This window comes from Carlito syrichta, unplaced genomic scaffold (genome assembly GCF_000164805.1).
Source record: "Carlito syrichta isolate Samal-C Ts95f unplaced genomic scaffold, Tarsius_syrichta-2.0.1 Scaffold315397, whole genome shotgun sequence".
NCBI classification, from domain to species: Eukaryota; Metazoa; Chordata; class Mammalia; order Primates; family Tarsiidae; genus Carlito; species Carlito syrichta.
This window is the reverse complement of record NW_007259493.1, coordinates 220,357-231,479: the sequence shown is the minus strand read 5'-3', so window position 1 is coordinate 231,479 and position 11,123 is coordinate 220,357. Positions and strand designations below refer to the sequence as shown.

Genomic DNA, 11,123 nt, shown 5'->3' with positions numbered 1-11,123 from the left:
AAAAAAAAAAAAAAAAAAGAAAATACATAGAAACAAAGATGAAAACACAACATAACAAAATGTACAGGATACACTGAAGTCAGGGCTCAAAGGGAAATGTATAGCTTTAAATGCCTAAATTTTTAAAAAAATCTCAAATTAATAACTTAATTTGACACCTAGAAGAACTACAAAAGAAGAGAAAATGAAATTCAAATTAGCAGAAAAAAGGAAATTTTTAAAAATAAAGCAGAAATAAATAAAATAGAGAATAGAAAAGCAACAAGATCAATAGCTGTTTTTTAACTATCAATAAAACTGATAAACATTTAGATAGACTGACCAAGAAAAAAAAAGAGGAGAAACAAATAACTAAAATCAGTAATGAAAGTGAGAAACTACTGCAAACCTTACAAAAACAAACAGAATTATAAAAGATTACTATGAACAATAGTACATAAACTAATTAGATAACCTAGATGAAATGGAAAATTCCTAGAAACACACAAATTGCATAAAGTGACTCAAGAAGAAATAGAAAATTGTAACAGCCCTATAACAAGTAGAAAATAAATCAGTAGTCAAAAGTCTCCCAACAAAGGAAAATGCAGGGACAAATGACTTCACTGGTGAATTCTACAAAAACATTTAAGGTAAAATTCACATCAATCTTCTCAAACTCCTCCAAAAATAGAAAAGAAGACAACACTTTCTACATTATGCACGATCAGCATTGCCCTAATACCAAAACCACAAAAAGATATCATAAGAGAGACATCATCAAGACAACTGATTAGAGGTGCCCAGCACTCATCTCTCCCACCAGAAAGAACTAAAACAGCAGGTAGATAATCACAAGTCAAATACAATGACAAAGAATCTGAGGCATGGAAGAAAAGGGAAGAAAAGAAGCAGTTAAACTGGCCAAGATCGACTGAATAAAGAAAATGTGATACATTTACACGATGGACTATTATGCAGCCATAATGGAAAACAAAATTATGAACTTTGCAACAACCTGGATGGAATTAGAGTCTATAATACTCAGTAATTTATCACAGAAACAAAGATCTGAGTACCACATATACTCACTCATAAGTGGACCTTGAACATTTATCATAATACCATAAGGGATTGGTAGCAGTGGGACATTGCCGGGGGAGGACACATAACACCAATAAGGGTACCCACACTTTACCTGTATGATGGCCAAGTATATACCTAACTCTCAATTGTACTCCACAACTTACAAATAAAATAATTTTTAAAAAATTAAAAAACTGACCAAGATCGTCTCAGAGCAAGGAGGAGCTCTTCACTTCCAGGGAAAAGTGAGCGATCCCCAGTAATCCACATTACCACCATGTTGCCTGCAATTCTAGACACAGAAAAATTCCGTGGCCCTCACAGGCCCTAAGCCCAGTACAGGAAGCTGCCTGGGGTCCATAGAACTGAATTGTTTCAGAGGGAGACTTCACACTGGATCTCACCTATTCCCCAAGACTGAAGCAGCTGTAATATGGCACCATTTTGAGAGCCCGCCCCTCATCAGACTGCATCATGCCCTGAGCCCAACAGGTCCCACATCTCCACATCTTTGGAGCCCTGCCAATATCCCTCCATATTCACCCAGAGGGCCACAGCTTTATGGCACCTGCTGGACCCAGTTGTGCAGCCAGGTTCCCATCCTTCTAGCCTATGCATTGTCCTACATCCTGGGGAACAGGAAGGCTGCTGCAAAAGCCAAGGGAGTTGAAGCACATGGACCCCAAAAACACATGAACCTGGAGACATCTGCCAGGGGCTGTGGTCATCAACAGCAATACCACCTCCTCTTACAACAGAACCACTGTGCACCTACACATACCTTCAGAGCGCCTGAAACCAACCCACCCACACACATGTTGTGAGGGCCTGAAAATAGGTTCACCCTGTCCTTTGCTACTACAAGTACCCACATACATTATGCAGGGAATTGAGGACATGTCTGCCCTACTCACCAGTGTCCACACATGCCATTCAAGGGCCTGACAACCAGCCTGCTTCATTCACTGCCACTTACCACTGACACCACCACCAGTGCCCAAGTGTACTGTACAGGATCTTGAAAATATGTCTACCACAGCCACCACTGCCACCACCAGTGCCCATGCACATTTCCAGGGGCCTAGGGAAAAAACTGTTCAGCCTGCCACAGTCACCACTAGCACCCATACACAACACCTGAGGACATGAGAACCTGCTCACTAACCCACTGCAGCCAATGCCCAAGCACACCATCTGGAGGCCTGAGGGCCAGCCTGCCTCAGCCCTCCACTGCCACTGTTGGATCCCACATATGTCATTCAGGGGCCCAAGAACCAGCACACCCAGCTCACCACCACCACCAAGGGTGCCCAAGGACAGGCCAGCCTGGTATCCCCATCCTTAGCAAAACCTCACCACAGCCTGTACTAATAACCACAGCCTAAGTCACTAAGAAACTCACAGACACCACTGATGATAATTATAGCCCAAGAAATCATATGGACGATATATTACTACACTGACCCAGAATCAAAGCCAAAGCACCCTACCCAACCAAAGCTATAGATACACTCACAGGAAAAAGTCTTTCCCTATGTAAGCTAATCTATAAAACTGGTGGAAGTGACTGTTACACCAAATATGCAGATATTAAGGTAAGGACACAATAAATACAAAAAGGCAAAAACAAAACAAAAACTTCCAAAGAAGCATAATAATTATCCAGTGACAGATCCCAAAGAAAAGAAAATTTATAAAATGCTCCAAAGATAAAAATAATAATTTTTAATGGAACTCAGTGAAATACTAGTGAACACAGATAAGTAATACAGAGAAATCAGCAAAACAACTTATGATTGGAATGAGAAAGTCAACAAAAGGTAGATGTTTTAAAAAACAAAAAGAGTTGAGTCCACCAAGGCAGGAGGATTGCTTGAGCCCAGGAGTTTAAAACCTGCCTAGCAACATAGAGAGACTTTGTCTCTACAAAAAAAAAAAAAATAGCCAGGCATGGTAGTACACACCTGTAGTTCCAGCTATTCAGGAGACTGTAGAAAGATCATCTGAGCTTAAGAGTTCAAGGCTGCTGTGAGCCATGATCTTGCCACTGTACTCCAGCTTGGGTAACAGAGTGAAACTCCAACTCGAAAGGAAGGAAGGAAGGAAGGAAGGAAGGAAGGAAACCAAAAGGAAATCCTGGAACTAAAAAATTCAGTGAATGAAATAAACTCATTTGAAATCAGGCCCAGTGGCTCATACCTATAATCCCAAAGAGTCAGGAGGCTGAGGTGGGAGGATCACTTAAGATCAGGCGTTCTCAACCAGCCTGGGCAACGTAGCAAAGACCCAGTCTCTTAAAAAAATTAAAAATTAGCCAGGCATGGTGGCACACACATGTAGTACCAGCTACTTAGGATACTAAGGCAGGAGGATCTCTTTAGCCCAGGAATTCAAGTCTGCAATGAGCTATAATTATGCCACTGCAGTCCAGCCTGGGCAACAGAGTGAAATCCCATTTTTAAAATCTAAATCGATTAATTAATTTTTAAAAATCATGTAAGAGCTTCAACAATAGACTTGATCAAGCAAAACAAACAATTTCTGAACTTGAATACAGGTATTTTGAAATAATTCAGTCAGATCAAAAAAAAGAAAAAAAATGATTGAAGAATGTCTACATGGCATAAGAAACACCATAAAGTGAAAATTTTTTTAAACATTGGCAATTCCAGAAAAAAGAAGAAATTGGCAAAGGAATAGAAAGCCTATTTTATAAAATAATAGCTGAAAATTTCCCAAGTCTTATAAGAGATATAGACATCCAGATCCAGGAAACTTAAAGATTCCCAAATAAATTCAAATTTAAAAGGTTTTCTTCAAGGCATATTATAGTCAAACTGTCAAAAGTCAAAGACAAAGAATGAGAATTGGAACAAGCGTTTGGTTATAGTTGCCATACCCTAGACCACAGCTCCATCTTAAGACATATATTTCCTCTATATATCTTAAGCAAGCGGCTGCTGTTTTTATTCAAAGTTTCTAAACTCAGGGAAAAACTCAAATTACAAACAGCATAAATTAATTTCTTGAAGGGTTGCTACATACCTGATCAAGTTTTGAGGTTTATTCAGTCAGGTTTTATTACTAGTTTTAAAAGGGAAAATATATTTATTATATCCATTCTCTTTTACTGCCTTTCTTTCAGTAAGTACAGAAACTCAATAAGTTTGGTTGTTGATTTTTTAAAAAGAATAATAGTTGGGGACTTCAAAACCCCACTTTCAGCATTGAATATAGATCATCTAAACAGAAAATCAACAAAGAAACATTGAGCTTAATGTGCACTGTAAACCAATGGACCTAACAGACATTTATAGAACAAGCCATCTAGTAGCTGCATAATACACATTCTTCTCCTTATCACATGGAACATTCTCTAGGATAGACCATATATATGTTAGGTCACAAAACAAGTTCTCCAAAAATTCAAAATAATTGATATTATATCAAGTGTCTTCTCAGACCAAATGGAATAAAACTAAAAATCAACAACAAGATGAATTTTGGAAACTGTAAAATACATGGAAATTAAACGACATGCTAGTAAACAGCCATTAAGTCAATAAATATACTAAGAAGAAAAATTATTTTAATTCTTGAAACAAATGAAAATTGAAACACAATGTACCAAATCTATGAAATACAACAAAAGCACTGCTAAGAGGGGAGTGATAGCAATAAAAGAAAAGTAGACACATTTCAAATAAACAGTCTAATGATGCACCTTCGGGAACTACAAAGGCAAAAACAAGCCAAGCCTAAAATTAGTGGAAGGAAAGAAATAATAAAGATTAGAGCAAAACTAAACAAAATTGAAACTAAAAAAAAAAATCACAAAGGATCAACAAAATGAAAAGTTGGTTTTTTTGAAGGGATAAACAAAATTGATAAACCACTAGTTAGATTAATCAAGAAAAAAGGAAAGAAGATCCAAGTAAATAAAATCAGAAATGAAAAGAGAGACTTTACAACTGACACTACAGAAATGCAAAGGCTCATTAGAAACTAGTATGAACAATGGTACACTAACAAATAGGAAAAATCTAGAAAAAAAAGAATACATTCCTGGACACACATAGTTAACTAGGAAGAAATACTTAACGAGGAAGAAATAGAAAGCTTGAACAGGTCAATAAGTAACAAGATTGAATCAATAATAAAAAGTTTCACAACAAAGAAAACCCCTGGACCACATGGCTTCACTGCTGAATTGTACCAAACTTTTAAAGAAGAACTAACAGCAATTCTTCTCAAACTATTCCAAAAATCTGAAGAGGGGAGAATTCTTCTTAACTCATTCAATGAGGCCAGAAATACCTTGATACCAAAACCAGATAAGGACACATCAACAACAGCAACAAAAACTAGAGGACAATATCACTGATAAACACAGATGCAAATATCCTCAGCAAAATACTAACAAACTGAATCCAGCAACACATCAAAAGGTAACGGAAAGATGGTTCAATGCATGCAAATCAATAAATGCGATACATAACAAAAACAGAAAGAAGGACAAAAGCCATGTGATCATCTCAATAGATGCAGAAAAATCATTTAATAAAACTCAACATCTCTTCATGATAAAAACTCTCAACAAATTAGGCATAAAAGAAGCATACTTCAACACAATAAAGGTCACATATGACAAACTCACAACTAACATATTACTGAATTCAGAAAAGCTGAAAGCCTTTCTTCTGAAAACTGAAACAAGACAAGGACGCCCATTTTTGCCACTTTTCTTCAACATAATACTGAAAGTCCTAGCCAGAACAATCAGATGGGAGAATAAAAGGCACAGTGGCTCATGTCTATAATCCCAGCAATTTGGGAGGCCAAGGCAAGATGATCACTTGAGGTCAGGAATTTGAGACCAGCTTGGGCAACACAGCCATCTCTACAAATAATAATAATAATAATAAATTAAATGAGCTAGCCTACTCCAGAGGCTGAGGCAAAATCACTTGAGCCCAAGAAATCAAGATTACAGTGAGCTATGATTGCTCCACTGCACTCCAGCTTGGGTGACAGAGAGGTGCTGTCTCAATAATAATGATGATGATGACGATGATGATGATGATGCATCCAAATGAGAAAAGAAGAAGCTAAATTGTTCTTTACAGCTGATGTGATCTTATATTTAGATATTTGCACCCTCAGTTTATTGCAGCACTATTCATAATAACTAGGATATGAAATCAACCTAAATGTCCATCAACGGATAAATGGATAAAGAAAATATGGTATATATACGCAATGGATTACTATTCAGCCCTTAAAAATTAGATAGTGTCATTTGTAGCAACATGGATGATCCTTGAGCACATTCTATTAAGTGAAATAAGTCAGGCACAGAAAGATAAATACTGCATGTTTTCACTCATATGTGAGAGCTAAAAAAAAGTTTGAGCTCATGGAAGTTGAGAGTAGAATTGTAGGTATTAAAGACTGGGAAAAGCAGGGAAAGGGAAAGGGGAGGTTGTGAAGAGTTTAGTTAATGAATAGGAAATAACAGCTATATAGAAGGAATGAGTTCTGTTGTTTTGCAGCACTATAGGTTTAATATGGTTAACTATAATTTATTGTATATTTTCAAAAAGCTAGAGGAGAGGATTTGAATGTTCACAACACAAAGAAATTATAAATGTTTGAAGTGATGGATATGTTACCCAGATTTTATTATTATACATTGTATAATATTATAATATTAATCTGTAATATCATAATATCAGTCTGTATCCCATTAATATGCACAATTATTACACATCAACCAAAAATAAAAGGGAAGATATATATTATATATATAATATATATGTACATATATTTGTTTTATCATGTTATAAAAATTTTTCTGCTTTGTCATTGTTCAAATAATTTATGATATAATGATTTAAATTTTGTTTTGGGGGGTTTAGAAAAATAAAAACTGATTTTTATTTTATCATCAACAGCCATTCTTTAAACATGAACATGCATGCATACATAATATTCTATGCACACATCACAGTTTTTAATATTAATTAATAAAGATTAAGCACTCAACATACATCCTTACAAAAAGAAGTTAAAATGCAAGCTTAAAACTTTAAACAAAAGTTGTACTAATTTAAAATAAGTTTGTATTGGGTACCATTCGTACAACACAGTTAATTTAAACATTTTCATTTTGTCTGCAAAAGAGAAAAGTGGCAGTAGAAAATAAATAAAGTCGTTAAGGGTTTTTTAATAGTAGAATAAGCAGTTTTGCCATACAGGGGAAGCAATAGTAAATATTAGTTTCCAAAAAATTCACGTTTCAAAATATTTAGTTCTAGTCACAGAATTTTTCTCAGTAAAGAACTCAATGCAATGCCTCTAAGCTGCCTTAGATGGCCTGTTTGAAGAACAATTTCTCTTCAGAGTGTTACTTTACTAATATGGGCACAGAAAAGAAGTCTTAAGAACAAGAATATGATTTAAAAAGAAGAAAGAGGAACAGAGTAAAGAAAAAAAGCAAGAATAAATGAGATACTGATTGTAATCACTAAAAAACTGTGCATTCTCAGTCATTACAGAATACTGTCTTCTACCTACAGGTGCTTATCCCAGAACTGTTACTGCAGCATGAATTTAATTTGCTTGGAGGAAATCTCATCATTCAAATGTTTTGCTGTGTACCTCAGATCTTTTAGAAGATCTTCTACACTATTAGGAGGTTGATCTTTAAGAACTTTGATACTCCTCTCTGCCTCTGTCTGTGTCCCTCTGACTCTCTCTCTCTCTCTCTCTCTCTCTCTCTCTCTCTCTCTCTCTCTGCCTCTGTCTGTGTCTCTCTGACTCTCTCTCTCTCTCTCTCTCTCTCTCTCTCCCCCCCCTACTTTGTGAGGACACAGCAGATTGATAGCTGTCTGCAAAACTGGAAGCGGGTCTTCACCAGATGCTGAATCCGCCAGCACCTTGATCTTGGACTTGCCAGTCTCCAGAACTGTGAGAAATAAAATCTATTGGCAATTTAAAAAAAAAGAACTTTGATACAACCTTTCATAACAATTTTGGAAGTTTCAACAACCGGTCCCACTGGATGCATGTGATCATCGAGTTTTGTGACGCCCACTACTACTCTCAAACAGAATGACACTGTCTCTTGTAAATCTGATTCTGTATTCTGGCGTTTCCAGTATGACTCTGCATACACTACCCATGGTGCTTAGACAGTCTGCAGTCTTTTCTGTTTGTAAATTTTTATTCTCTGATACAAATTTTGTTGTGGCATCACTCAAGGTTTTCAGCATTGAAGTTGCCTCAGCATAAAACAAAGACATTTTATTTGCCAACTCATTATTTATTTAATTTTCTCCTTCTGTTGGTACATTATTAATTTTCATATGACTCAATGTTCTTCTATAATAACTGCGATCATTCTGTATGGCAAGATTTGTCATCTTGATTTCATCAAACTGGAGTGTGAAATAAATAATTTCTGCAAACTGTTTTGCAAGAGTCTACTCTCAATCTAGATGTTGGGTGGGAGAATATAGGGTATTTTTCAGGATCGTAGAATATTTCTTAATGCTTCTTTCAATCTCAGAAAAAAATCATTAAATTTTTTTAATTTGCCTACTTTTTGAACTACTACACCCCATGCCTTCTCTTGCAACTTCTTATCTGCTAGATGCTGGATTGCTGTCTCATATTTCATGGCCAGCTCCTTCATATGACTGCAAGTCCTCCAAGATGCCTTCTGCATCTTTTAATGCTATATTCACCTGATTATAAATTTCCTTCTCAAGCTCTATTGGCTGGGCATCTTCAGCCAGTGCTGGGGATTCTGTTCTTGTCCTTTTATCAACTTGGTAATCTTGAACAAATTACTCAAACTCCAGGCCTTAGTTTCTTCTTCCAGAAGCCAAATCGCGGTGCCCACGCAAAAAAAGGACACCTGCATTGCCTAAATTTTATATACAATCAAATATATTCATACTCTTCACTGTGGTTTTTTGCTTTGATGCCATGCCATAATTTAACTAGTTCTCTGTTAGATATTTTGGTTATTTCCAATTTTCCCTATTATAAATAAGACTATAATAAATACTACTTTGCAAAAAAAATAAGAAAATTACAGACTAATATTCTTTATGAATATCGATGCAAAAATGCTCAACAAAATACTAAAAAACTGAATCCAACAGTTTATTAAAATAATTATATACCATGTCCAAGTGGAATTTATTCCAGGTATGCAAGGGAGGTTGAACATAAAATCAAACAATACACCACATTAATAGAACAAAGCCAAAGAAATCCACATGATCATCTCAAAGTGATATAGAAAAGTCCTTTGACAAAATCCAACACCCTTTCATGATTAAAAAAAAAAGAAGAAAAGTAAGGATAGAAGAGAATTTTCTCAAAAAAGGAAGAATTTTCTCAACATGATAAAGGGTATTTATCAAAACACCAGAGCTAAAATCACACTCAATGGCGAAAGACCGAAAGCTTTCTTCCTAAAATAAGGAACAAGACAAGAATACCCTACTTCTCTACTGTTTTTCAACGTTGTACTGAAGTTCTAGCCAGAGCAATCTAGAACAAGAAATGAAATGCATTCAAATTAGAAAGTGTTATGGGCTCAATTGTGTGCTCAAAATTCATATGTTAAATTCCCAAACCCCAGCACCACAGAATGTGCCCGAATTGGAGATAGGGTCATTAAAGAAGTAATTAAATGAAGTCGCTAGGGTGGTCCTAGTTCAATATGACTAGTGTTTTTGTCAGAAGAGATTAAGAACACAGGGAAAAGATCATGTAAAGACAGGGAAAAGATGGCCATCTACAAGCAAGAGAGAGAAACCTCAAAAGAAATCATTCCTGCCAAGAACCTGATCTCAGACTTCAAGCTTGTCTGTTTTGTTTGGTTTGGTTTGGTTTTTTGTTTTTTGGGTTTTTTTAGTTGGAGTCTAATTCTGTCACCCAGGTTGGAGTGCAGTGGCACACTCATGGTCATCCGAGCGTCAACCTGCTGGACTCCGGTGATCAGCCTCAGCCTTTCAAGTAGCCGGAAATACAGGCGGGCACTACCACACCCTGCTATTTTTGATTTATTGTAGAGACAGGGTCTCACCAAGTTTCCCAGGCTGGTCTCGAACCCACAGGCTCAGGTAATCCACTCACCTCAGCCTCTCAAAGTGCTGGGATTACAAACTGAGCCACTGAGACCGGCCAGGCTTGTCTGTTTTTTTTAAGGCGCCAAGCCTATGGGACATTGTTATGGCAGTCCTAGCAAAGCAATACAGAAAGGAAGATGCAAAACCATTTCTATTCACAGGTGACATACTCCTCTGTATAAAACCAAAGAATCCACAGGAAAAATTACGAAAGCAAATAAACAAATTTAGCCAAGTTACAGAGTACGAGATCAACACAAACAAAAATTTGCTGTGTTTCTATATACCTACAATGAACAATCTAAAATGGAAATTAAGAAAACAATTACATTTATAATAATATCTAAAAATTATATACCCAAGAATAAATTTATCCCAAAATGTGAAAGACTTGTACACTGAAAACTACAAAACATTACTTAAAGAAATGAAGACATCTCATGCTAATGGACAGAAAGATGCATACTGTTAAGATGGTAATACTCACCAGAGGAATCTACAGATATAACACAATCCCTACAGATATAACACAATCCCTACAAAATTCCAACACCTTTTTTTTGCAGAAATGGAAAAGCAAATCTTCAAATTCATACGGAATTGCAAAGAGCCCCTAGTAGTCAAAACAATCTTTAAAAAGAAGAATAACATTAGATGACTAATACTTCCCAATTTCAAAACTTACTACAAAGCTAGAGTGATCCAAATAGTGTGGTAGTAGTTTAAGTATAGACATATTGACCATTGGAGTAGAATTGACAGTCCAATAATAAACCCATATATCTCTGACCAATTGATTTTGACAATGGTGCCAAGTCATTAAATGGAATAAGAATAGTCTCTTCAACAAATGGTGCTGGGAAAACTGAATTTCTACATGAAAAGAATGAAGTAGATAACCTACCTTCATTA

At 36.1% G+C, this 11,123-nt stretch overlaps 1 pseudogene; it reads right to left on the bottom strand.

Annotated features, from left to right (window-relative positions):
* Positions 1–7,661: 7,661 nt before the first annotated feature.
* On the bottom strand, positions 7,662–8,941 carry LOC103275277 (annotated as a pseudogene).
* Positions 8,942–11,123: the final 2,182 nt, after the last annotated feature.